Source organism: Oncorhynchus kisutch, linkage group LG4, assembly GCF_002021735.2.
Source record: "Oncorhynchus kisutch isolate 150728-3 linkage group LG4, Okis_V2, whole genome shotgun sequence".
Lineage (NCBI taxonomy): Eukaryota > Metazoa > Chordata > Actinopteri > Salmoniformes > Salmonidae > Oncorhynchus > Oncorhynchus kisutch.
In genome coordinates, this window is record NC_034177.2 from 56,831,652 (window position 1) to 56,843,705 (window position 12,054).

The 12,054-nt window shown below is 43.5% G+C and overlaps 1 protein-coding gene across 3 annotated transcripts in view; it reads right to left on the reverse strand.

Moving 5' to 3' along the window:
• The window catches only part of ate1 (arginyltransferase 1), a 185,337-nt gene that overhangs the window by 75,792 nt on the left and 97,491 nt on the right, over positions 1-12,054 (reverse strand). The gene's annotated exons all lie outside the window — the stretch shown is intronic.

Sequence of the window (12,054 nt, forward strand, 5' to 3'; positions counted from 1 at the left end):
TTACAGAAAGCATTTGTTGCTTTGAAACTGAAATTGGTACTTAATGCAGGTAAAACTAAGTACATGTTACTTTCCAAAACACTTAAAAATATACCTGATGATTTACGCATATGTACATTGGATGTTGCCCACATTTATCATGTCCCTGCTTATAAATATCAGGGTATCTGGATTGATGGAAAAAGCTCTTTCAAAAAGCATACTGATGAGTTAGTTAAGAGGGTAAGAATAAAAATGGGCTTCCTAAAAACAGGAATGCCTTTCGTTAAATAGCAGAAAACAAATAATTTAGTCGACATTCATTCCGGCTTTAGACTATGGCGATATAGTCTATATGAATGCAGATGCCACTCCATTTAAACCATTGGACGATAGGTTCATTACACATCAATGCATTCTGTATCAGAAAGTAGGCAGGTCCTCTCAAATCTCGTAGATCAATACACTGCTCTCTTTTTGTTTATAAGGCCTTCTTGTGCAAACGTCTAGGGCATTTCAGACAGCTGTTAGGGGACCTTTTCACTCAAGGAGAATGTTTTTTTTATGATTGATTGTGTTTTGATTTGTGTATATTGTCTATATGAATGTGAAGTTTGATGTGTATATCGTATTTTGCTGTGTATTGTTTCATACAGGGCTCAGCTTTGACTCCATGTCAAAAGAAAGGTTCAATTAAATAAATAAATGCACAGGAGTGTACAGTAGCCCACACTCAGCCCGCTAATAGCTCCCAAATGTGGAGGGGGATCAGGCTGGGGGGTGTAGGTAGAGCTGTGTGTGCTAGCCACCGAAACACATGGGAGACTTCTTTTAATAAAAGACCCTGTATGAAATCCATCTCGCCGGGCAGGGTGTGGAATGTGGCCAAGCTTACTCTTGGATGTGTGTGTGCAATACAACTCCTGTTTAGTACCCAACAGATTGCATGCTGGGTTTTTCAAATCAACTGGCTTAACGGCTTTAGATCACACATACTTTAGACAGCTAGTGGGGCTAGGGGGCATATTAAGCCTGAGGTGGACTGGTGTATGTGCATGTGTGAAAGAACGGTTGAAACAGGATCCTTCCCCACGGCCCATCTGGGCCCGGGGCAGACGCCGCTTGTTATCACAACACAGAGAGAGCTGCCGTTGTTAATCCAACAGTGTGAAAACCCCCAGAATGCTGCTTGGCCACTGACCAGCAACAACCACCTTGACACAATTAAACCTGTCTAAATATGAACCCCCCCCTCCACCCAATACCTATAATTGGACCTCCAGGACCCCTGCAAACCCACAGCTATCTTTCCCAGAAGACCTCCACCGGTCCTGGGCTCCACATTCCTCTTGTACCCCCTTGGCAAATTTGCTCCAGCGCCGGGCTGCTGTGATACCAAACACTAGCTGATTACCTGAGCGACACAACAGAGCATTGGAGACGGGGACAGGGGTATCCGTTCACTATGTGGGCTAGGGGGTGACGTGTTTGCGTGTAGTGAGCAGACTAGAGGAGAGAAGACTAGAGGAGGACTAGCACGGGGCAGACTTTCAGCAGTTGGAAGTGAGTGATAGGGAGGCCGGGGGTAAAATGGAGTGTTAAGCTGGGAGAGTGGAGGTGGAATTGGCCGGGGGTCTGGTTGGTGGCTGTATTAGCTACACTACCAGTCAAAAGTTTTAGAACGACTCCTCATTCAAGGGTTTTTCTTTATGTTTTCTATTTTCTACATTGCAGAATATGCCTGGATGACAGCTTTGCACACTCTTGGCATTTTCTCAACCAGCTTCATGAGGTAGTCACCTGGAATTTGTGGAATTTACTTCCTTAATGCGTTTGAGCCATTCAGTTGTGTTGTGACAAGGTGGGGGTGGTATACAGAAGATAGCCCTGTTTGGTAAAAGACCAAGTCCATATTATGGCAAGAACAGCTCAAATAAGCAAAGAGAAACGACAGTCCATCATTACTTTAAGAAATGAAGGTCAGTCAATACGGAACATTTCAAGAACTTTGAAAGTTTCTTCAAGTGCGGTCGCAAATACCATGGGTGAACAGATGATCTCCCCGCATGTGTATTTCCCACCGTGAAGCATGGAGGAGAAGGTGTTATAGTGTGGGGGTGCTTTGCTGGCGACACTATCTGTGATTTATTTAGAATTCAAGGCACACATCACCAGCATTGCTACCACAGCATTCTGCAGCGATACACCATCTATTCTGGGTATTGGCTTAGTGGGACTATCATATGTCTTTTAACAGGACACTGATCCAACACACCGAGGCTGTGTAAGGGCTATTTTACCAAAAAGGAGAGTGATGGCGTGCAGCATCATATGACTTGGCCTCCACAATCCCCCGACCTCAACCCAAATTGAGATGGTTTGGGATGAGGCGGACCGCAGAGTTAAGGAAAAGCAGCTAACAAGTGCTCAGCATATGTGCGAACTCCTTCAAGACTGTTGGAAAAGCATTCCAGGTGATGCTGGTTGAGAGAATGCCAAGAGTGTGCAAAGCTGTCAAGGCAAAGAGTGGCTATTTGAAGAACGTTTGGTTACTACATGATTCCATGTGTTATTTCATAGTTTTGATGTCTTCACTATTATTCTACAATGTAGAAAATAGTACAAATTATGAAAAACCTTGAATTAGTAGGTGTTCTAAAACTTTTAAAAACACAAAACGGGTAGTATACCTCTGGGGCTCCTAGTGGGCACCACATCTGGAGGCTGGGTGGGGCCCCTGAGCTGTGGCAGTCTGTCTGGGGCTGGGGAAAATGCCCGTCAGTGGAAGGCATGCAGCCTGTAAATTTCTTGGTACAGGCTCTGGCAGCAAACACTGGAGTCTTTGTCAGAGCCTAGGTTCACTTAGAATTTAGTCAGAAGTGAGAGAGTGGGTCTCCATATGTGTGCGAGAGTGATTTTTCTTACCCCCTCTGAGCATGGCCCTGAGTGTCTGTCAGTGAATGGTTGAGTGTCTATTTACTTTCGGTGTGTGTGTGCACTCATATGCGTGTGCGTTTACGCACGGGTATGTATGTGTGCACTTGTGTGTGTGTTTATGCAGCAGACACGTGTAAGAGGTAGATCTTGTCTCACTCTAACCTGCGCGTCACCTCCCAGGTCAGCCTAATGGCTGTGTCCTTGCCACAATGACAACAACGTAAACATTCTCCACCGCTAAACAGTAAACTGCCTCTGAGGCCTCAAAAGGGGCCCAAATCCCTCTGATGGGCCCCCAAACTCCCCCTTTACTTCCCCCTTCTCCACGCTCTCCCCCTCTGGTCTAGTTTAGGGGAGTAAAAGTGCAATTTCTTAACTCAAACAAATGCACATTGCAGTATTGGAGTAGGAGCAACTGTTCCCTATGGTCAAATAAAATCTGAGATTAAAAACTTAGCTACAACTACTACCAGGTAGACTCCCCTCACAGGTATGCTTTCACTTTTCAGAATAAGAAGTCTGTGTGCGGTTTCTATAAACAACGACACTGCATAAACATTGCTATGGCAGGTTTGATTGAATTCCTGCCTGAGTGCTCCATGAGTTTTCAGAAGGCTCCGTGGCCAAAGTGGAGCAGGTTAGTGAGGGGCATTGATATTCATTAGGGTGCTGCTCATGGTCTGGTTTGGGGAAGAGAAGTGCAATCTGGGCAGACACACAGTACCAGTCCTCAGAGCTGTTTAGTTATCAGGCCTGGCACGGTAATTGTATAATCGTGTAACTGACGATTATGGATGAACACCGTCATGAAAATAAAACAAACGCCATAACCGTTTTAATAGAATAAGAAAATTATATACAGTCAAAGGTTGAGAAAAAACTATGAAATAACACATATGGAATCACATAACCCAAAAAAGTGTAAAAATAAAAAATCTAAAAAGTTTATATTTGAGAAGTAGCCACCATTTGCCTTGATAGCTTTGCACACTTGGCATTCTCTCAACCAGTTTCACCTGTATGTCTGCAAGGCCTATATCATCTGCCTACATATGTCATGGAGATACAGGTGAAGCTGGTTGAGAGATTAATCCATCCTAATGACAGAATATATATTTTTCTCCCACTGTCATAAGACACACTAGAGAACAGATTTCTTCTTGATATCTAATTTCATGGTTAATAATGTGATTGATTGCAAGATTTGGCCCATGGCCCACACAGATCATGCTACAGTAGTTACATGTTGATATAAAAACTCTGAATATCTGAGGAAGGGTAGATTTAGACTAAACACCATGCCATTACAAGATGAGATATTGAGTCAAATCAGTAGCAGATGATCTTAGATCCTTTTTTTCACAGATAGCACATTTCAAACTGCCTGCAAACAGAAATTTCAGTTGCATGAAATGTATAACAAAAAAGGCAGAATATGCACTGTTTAGGATTAGAACACATTTTAATGAGGGAGTTGAGAATACAGGCAGGCTACGAGCAACACAAAAAATGAACCCTTCTAATGTAATCCCAGCAATTAAGAAGGGTGATAAGATAGTTTCTCTTTGGATAAGGTCACCGTTTCAGCATTTTTATGAAGATTTCTATGCAGCCAGTGTTCAGCAGGCCCCATACTTTTATGCTTGTTATAGAATTACCTAGATGATCAGATAGCTAGGTAGAGGACCTAGACTGTTCTGTAACAGAAGAGGTTAGAGCCACCATTTTATCTATGAAAGTAGGGGGGTCACCTGGTCTGGATGACCTTCCTGTAGAATATTATAAAAAGTATATTGACATTATTGTACCATTTAAAAATGCCTCCCCTCCGTACACCTTTAATGAGGGTTTGATGTCGTTGATCCCTGAAAAGGATAGAGATATGACAGAACTTGGGAATGTTAGAGCAATTAGCCTCCTCGATGTGGATTGTAAGATTCTTACTAAGACCTTTGCGATACGCTTAGAGAAGGCCTACCTAATATCAAACAAGTAGGATATCATACCAAGTAGGATTTATGAAGAACAGGTCCTCTAATACTAGGCTCGGACACCGAATGTGGTTAAAACTGCCATTAAAAAAAAGCCAGACTACGGTTTGCAACTGCACATGGGGACAAAAATCTTACTTTTTGGAGAAATGTCCTCTAGTCTGATGAAACAAAAATATAACTGTTTGGCCATGATGACCATCATTATGTTTGGAGGAGAAAGGGGGAGGCTTGCAAGCCGAAGAACACCATCTAAACCGTGAAGCACGGGGGTGGAGGCATCATGTTGTCAGGGTGCTTTGCTGCAGGAGGGACTGGTGGACTTCACAAAATAGATGGCATCATGAGGTAGGAAAATTATGTGGATATATTGAAGCAACATCTCAAGACATCAGTCAGGAAGCTAACGCTTGGTCGCAAATGGGTCTTCCAAATGGACAATGACCCCAAGCATACTTCCAAAGTTGTGGCAAAATGGCTTAAGGACAACAAATGATGATGGCCACTCCAAGGTATTGTGCGCCACCAAGTGCAACAGCGCTCTCTGATTAGCAGCCGTGTCAGTTTGGCAGCTGAGCGTGTCGGAGGGAGATGCATGTGCTTCGCGGTTTACCAGATCTTTTTCTGCAGTTATCTTGAAAGTCACTCCGCAACCTAAATGCTGCAGCGCTGTCGTTCAGCAGCAGATGATGCGCTGTCAGCCAATGACTTGTCATTCCCACTCGCCGCTGTCTAAATTCTGACTGAGGTCAATCACCCTGAAACACAAATACAGCGATGAGTTTCTCTTTGTTTCATCCAAGCTTTGAGAAATAATGAGGAGCACCCACAATGTGTTTTGTGTGGGGGAGTGTTTTGTAATGAGTCACTCAAAACTAACAAATTAAAAAAGACACGTCCTGGCCAAACATTCACAGCATGATCAGGGTTGCGGTTCTCTCGCAAAATTGGGCAACTTTGAAAACGATGTTGTGGGTGAAAATGTATTGGTGGCGGGTTTTGGGCCTACTTCTAAATCGCACAGCTCCGCCCTCGTATTTCTCTTTAAAAATAATAATAATATATATTTAACTATAACCTGCTGCTGCTGACTACCAGTCAGTGAGCAGGTTGTTACTAGCAGCACACGCGCGCACATGGTGACAACCTTTTACCATTTGTAGGTAGGCTATTTATATTGGTCATTATGAAGACACCACTTTTCCGTAAAACATTAACGCCAAGAACTGATAACTGCGATAAGGCATTGGAAAAGGACTGTTGGCGCACTACAGCTCTTTAGATAAGTTTGCTCACAGGTGGTTTAAAGTAAATGGCATTCAAATGTATTTATTTTACCTTTATTTAACCAGGTAGGCAAGTTGAGAACAAGTTCTCATTTACAATTGCGACCTGGCCAAGATAAAGCAAAGCAGTTCGACAGATACAACGACACAGAGTTACACATGGAGTAAAACAAACATACAGTCAATAATACAGTATAAACAAGTCTATATACAATGTGAGCAAATGAGGTGAGAAGGGAGGTAAAGGCAAAAAAGGCCATGGTGGCAAAGTAAATACAATATAGCAAGTAAAACACTGGAATGGTAGTTTTGCAATGGAAGAATGTGCAAAGTAGAAATAAAAATAATGGGGTGCAAAGGAGCAAAATAAATAAATAAATTAAAATGAAATACAGTTGGGAAAGAGGTAGTTGTTTGGGCTAAATTATAGGTGGGCTATGCACAGGTGCAGTAATCTGTGAGCTGCTCTGACAGTTGGTGCTTAAAGCTAGTGCGTGTTTCCAGTTTCAGAGATTTTTGTAGTTCGTTCCAGTCATTGGCAGCAGAGAACTGGAAGGAGAGGCGGCCAAAGAAAGAATTGGTTTTGGGGGTGACTAGAGAGATATACCTGCTGGAGCGTGTGCTACAGGTGGGAGATGCTATGGTGACCAGCGAGCTGAGATAAGGGGGGACTTTACCTAGCAGGGTCTTGTAGATGACATGGAGCCAGTGGGTTTGGCGACGAGTATGAAGCGAGGGCCAGCCAACGAGAGCGTACAGGTCGCAATGGTGGGTAGTATATGGGGCTTTGGTGATAAAACGGATTGCACTGTGATAGACTGCATCCAATTTGTTGAGTAGGGTATTTGAGGCTATTTTGTAAATGACATCGCCAAAGTCGAGGATTGGTAGGATGGTCAGTTTTACAAGGGTATGTTTGGCAGCATGAGTGAAGGATGCTTTGTTGCGAAATAGGAAGCCAATTCTAGATATAACTTTGGATTGGAGATGTTTGATATGGGTCTGGAAGGAGAGTTTACAGTCTAACCAGACACCTAAGTATTTGTAGTTGTCCACGTATTCTAAGTCAGAGCCGTCCAGAGTAGTGATGTTGGACAGGTGGGTAGGTGCAGGTGGCGATCGGTTGAAGAGCATGCATTTAGTTTTACTTGTATTTAAGAGTAATTGGAGGCCACGGAAGGAGAGTTGTATGGCATTGAAGCTTGCCTGGAGGGTTGTTAACACAGTGTCCAAAGAAGGGCCGGAAGTATACAGAATGGTGTCGTCTGCGTAGAGGTGGATCAGGGACTCACCAGCAGCAAGAGCGACCTCATTGATGTATACAGAGAAGAGAGTCGGTCCAAGAATTGAACCCTGTGGCACCCCCATAGAGACTGCCAGAGGTCCGGACAGCAGACCCTCCGATTTGACACACTGAACTCTATCAGAGAAGTAGTTGGTGAACCAGGCGAGGCAATCATTTGAGAAACCAAGGCTGTCGAGTCTGCCGATGAGGATGTGGTGATTGACAGAGTCGAAAGCCTTGGCCAGATCAATGAATACGGCTGCACAGTAATGTTTCTTATCGATGGCGGTTAAGATATCGTTTAGGACCTTGAGCGTGGCTGAGGTGCACCCATGACCAGCTCTGAAACCAGATTGCATAGCAGAGAAGGTATGGTGAGATTCGAAATGGTCGGTAATCTGTTTGTTGACTTGGCTTTCGAAGACCTTAGAAAGGCACGGTAGGATAGATATAGGTCTGTAGCAGTTTGGGTCAAGAGTGTCCCCCCCTTTGAAGAGGGGGATGACCACAGCTGCTTTCCAATCTTTGGGAATCTCAGACGACACGAAAGAGAGGTTGAACAGGCTAGTAATAGGGGTGGCAACAATTTCGGCAGATAATTTTAGAAAGGGTCCAGATTGTCTAGCCCGGCTGATTTGGGGGTCCAGATTTTGCAGCTCTTTCAGAACAGGGTAGGAGTAGCCAGGTGGAAAGCATGGCCAGCCGTAGAAAAATGCTTATTGAAATTCTCAATTATGGTGGATTTATCAGTGGTGACAGTGTTTCCTATCTTCAGTGCAGTGGGCAGCTGAGAGGAGGTGTTCTTATTCTCCATGGACTTTACAGTGTCCCAGAACTTTTTGGAGTTAGTGTTGCAGGAAGCAAATTTCTGCTTGAAAAAGCTAGCCTTGGCTTTTCTAACTGCCTGTGTATAAGGGTTTCTAGCTTCCCTGAACAGCTGCATATCACGGGGACTGTTCGATGCTAATGCAGAATGCCATAGGATGTTTTTGTGTTGGTTAAGGGCAGTCAGGTCTGGGGAGAACCAAGGGCTATATCTGTTCCTGGTTCTAAATTTCTTGAATGGGGCATGTTTATTTAAGATGGTTAGGAAGGCATTTAAAAAAAATATCCAGGCATCCTCTACTGACGGGATGAGATCAATATCCTTCCAGGATACCCCGGCAAGGTCGATTAGAAAGGCCTGCTCGCAGAAGTGTTTCAGGGAGCGTTTTACAGTGATGAGTGGAGGTCGTTTGACCGCTGACCCATTACGGATGCAGGCAATGAGGCAGTGATCACTGAGATCTTGGTTGAAGACAGCAGAGTTGTATTTAGAGGGGAAGTTGGTTAGGATGATATCTATGAGGGTGCCCGTGTTTAAGGCTTTGGGGAGGTACCTGGTAGGTTCATTGATAATTTGTGTGAGATTGAGGGCATCAAGTTTAGATTGTAGGATGGCTGGGGTGTTAAGCATGTTCCAGTTTAGGTCGCCTAGCAGCACGAACTCTGAAGATAGATGGGGGGCAATCAGTTCACATATGGTGTCCAGAGCACAGCTGGGGGCAGAGGGTGGTCTATAGCAGGCGGCAACGGTGACTTGTTTTTAGAGAGGTGGATTTTTAAAAGTAGAAGTTCAAATTGTTTGGGTACAGACCTGGATAGTAGGACAGAACTCTGCAGGCTATCTTTGCAGTAGATTGCAACACCGCCCCCTTTGGCAGTTCTATCTTGTCTGAAAATGTTGTAGTTTGGAATTAAAATGTCAGAATTTTTGGTGGTCTTCCTAAGCCAGGATTCAGACACAGCTAGAACATCCGGGTTGGCAGAGTGTGCTAAAGCAGTGAATAGAACAAACTTAGGGAAGAGGCTTCTAATGTTAACATGCATGAAACCAAGGCTATTACGGTTACAGAAGTCGTCAAAAGAGAGCGCCTGGGGAATAGGAGTGGAGCTAGGCACTGCAGGGCCTGGATTCACCTCTACATCGCCAGAGGAACATAGGAGGAGTAGAATAAGGGTACGGCTAAAAGCTATGAGAATTGGTTGTCTAGAACGTCTGGAACAAGGAGTAAAAGGAGTAAAGAGTAAAAGGAGGTTTCTGGGGGCGATAAAATAGCATCAAGGTATAATGTACAGACAAAGGTATGGTAGGATGTGAATACAGTGGAGGTAAACCTAGGTATTGAGTGATGAGAGAGATATTGTCTCTAGAAACATCATTGAAACCAGGAGATGTCATTGCATGTGTGGGTGGTGGAACTAATAGGTTGGATAAGGTATAGTGAGCAGGACTAGAGGCTCTACAGTGAAATAAGCCAATAAACACTAACCAGAACAGCAATGGACAAGACATATTCACATTAAGGAGAGGCATGCTTAGTCGAGTGATCAAAAGGGTCCAGTGAGTGGAGAGGTTGGTTGGGGGTCACGGTGATTTAGACAGCTAGCCAGGCCATCGGTCGCAAGCTAGCATAGGATGGAGGTCTGTTGTTAGCCACCTCTTGCGTTCCGTCAGTAGATTAGTGGGGTTCCGTGTGGTAGAGGGGATTAATCCAAATCACACAACAACAACAAAACTAAAAAACAATAGATATAGTTATAGAGGCCCAAGAAGAAAACATAATAATAATAAAAATAAATAAATTGTCCGATTGTCTATTCAGATAGCAGCCGGTAAGACAGCTAACGGTTAGCAGGCCGCAGATGGGCGTTCAGGTAACGTCGCGACGGAGGAGCCAGCCGGATCTCCTTCGGGTAGATAACGTCGGCAGTCCAGTTGTGAAGGCCCGGTGGGGCTCCGCGTAGGCAGTAAAACGGGTCCGGATAGGTGACTGCAGCCCAGGAGTGATTGATGGAACTCAGGAGTGATTGACGGAGCTGGCTAGCTCCGGAATAATTGATGTTTGCTCCGGAATCGACGAAGGCCGATAGCTGCTATCCGTGTGACTAGCTAGCTGTGAGATCTGGGTATGAATGTCCAGAGAGTAGTCGAAATCCAGGGACATGGAGAGAAAAATTGGTCCGGTATGTTCCGTTCCGAGCCGCGCTGCGCCGTACAGAACTGGCGATAGATTTTCGAGCTAAAGGATAGCTGATGACCACAAACCGTGGTTAGCTGAATACTAACGATTTGCCAGTAAAGGAGCTAACTAGCTTCTGAACTAGCTTCTGATTAGCTTCTGTATTAGCTTCTGGCTAGTTTCAGGCTAGCTTCTTGGAGTTTCTGGCTAGCTTCTTGGAGGATTACAGATTTGAGGTAAATAATACTTTTTTATAAATGTAAATTGGTGAGGCGGGTTGCAGGAGAGTGTTTTGAAGATGAGTTGATGGAAAATAAAAATTAAATGTATGTGAAAAAAGTTGTAAATATATATATATATATATATATATATATATATATATATATATATATATATATATATATATATATATATATATATACACACACACACACACAGGACACGACAAGACGAGGACAAAAGACGTCTGAACTGCTATGCCACCTTGGTGAAATGTCGACTTCTAATGGAGAACCGTATCAAGCAAAGTGTTTTACTCATGCTCAGTTCTAAGGATCTAAGGAGTGCTAAGCGAGTGGAAATTTAAAATGGATGTTATGGAACTCCCTCGCATGCTTCTGTTATGGGGAAAATGGGAAGTTATCAATTGTGATCATGGTCACAGCTCTATCGTGAATGTATCATTCTCCACATTTAAATGTTAGTTTCATTGTGGACTTTTCCCTGAAATTAGATGTTGGCCTTTTCAGGGGCTATAGACTACCTCCATCTAGCTCAGCAAGATGCAGGTAGCCTATAAACAATACTATAGCTCTGATTGCCTACCGAACTGTTATTAGACCTGTGCTTGTGTCCGCTAACTAGATTCTACCATATAGAATATAGATATTTTTTAAATATATTTAACTAGACAAGTCAATTAAGAACAAATTCATAATGACAGACAACGCTGGGCCAATTGTGCATCGCCCTATGGGACTCCCAATCACAGCCAGATGTGATCCAGCCTGGATTCGAACCAGGTTCAATAGTGACGCCTCTTGCGCCTCTTGCTTGCAGTGCCTCAGACCGCTGTGCCACTCAGGAGTATGCTCTAATTACATTGTTATCCAGTTTATAATAGCAATCAGGCTCCTCAGGGTTTTGTGGTGTATGGCCAATATACCATGGCTAATAAGGGCTATGTCCAAAGTACAGCCATTAACTGTGGTAAATTTGCCATATACCACACCTCCTAGGGCTTTATTGTTTAATCATAGCAGTCAAAACCAGTTAAATTGACATCCATTGACAGAAAATGATCTGGAGAGTTTAAGGGTGATTGATTTTTTGTCTTGCGACATTCTTAAACATTCAAGATTTATTACTCTGATGGAAAAACTAATTTAGCTTCTTCGTCATTAAAAAGTATGTAGAAATTCCTTAATTCGCTCGATAACGTTATGGAAAAAGGGTTTCATGGATAAATGTGTCAACTCCTCTCTTGCTGCGAAAACATTTTTTCGGGCTAGTTTTCAGGCCTTGTGTGCAGGTTTTCAGAGGTCATTGGGCTAGAAGTTTTAGATGGATCTGGC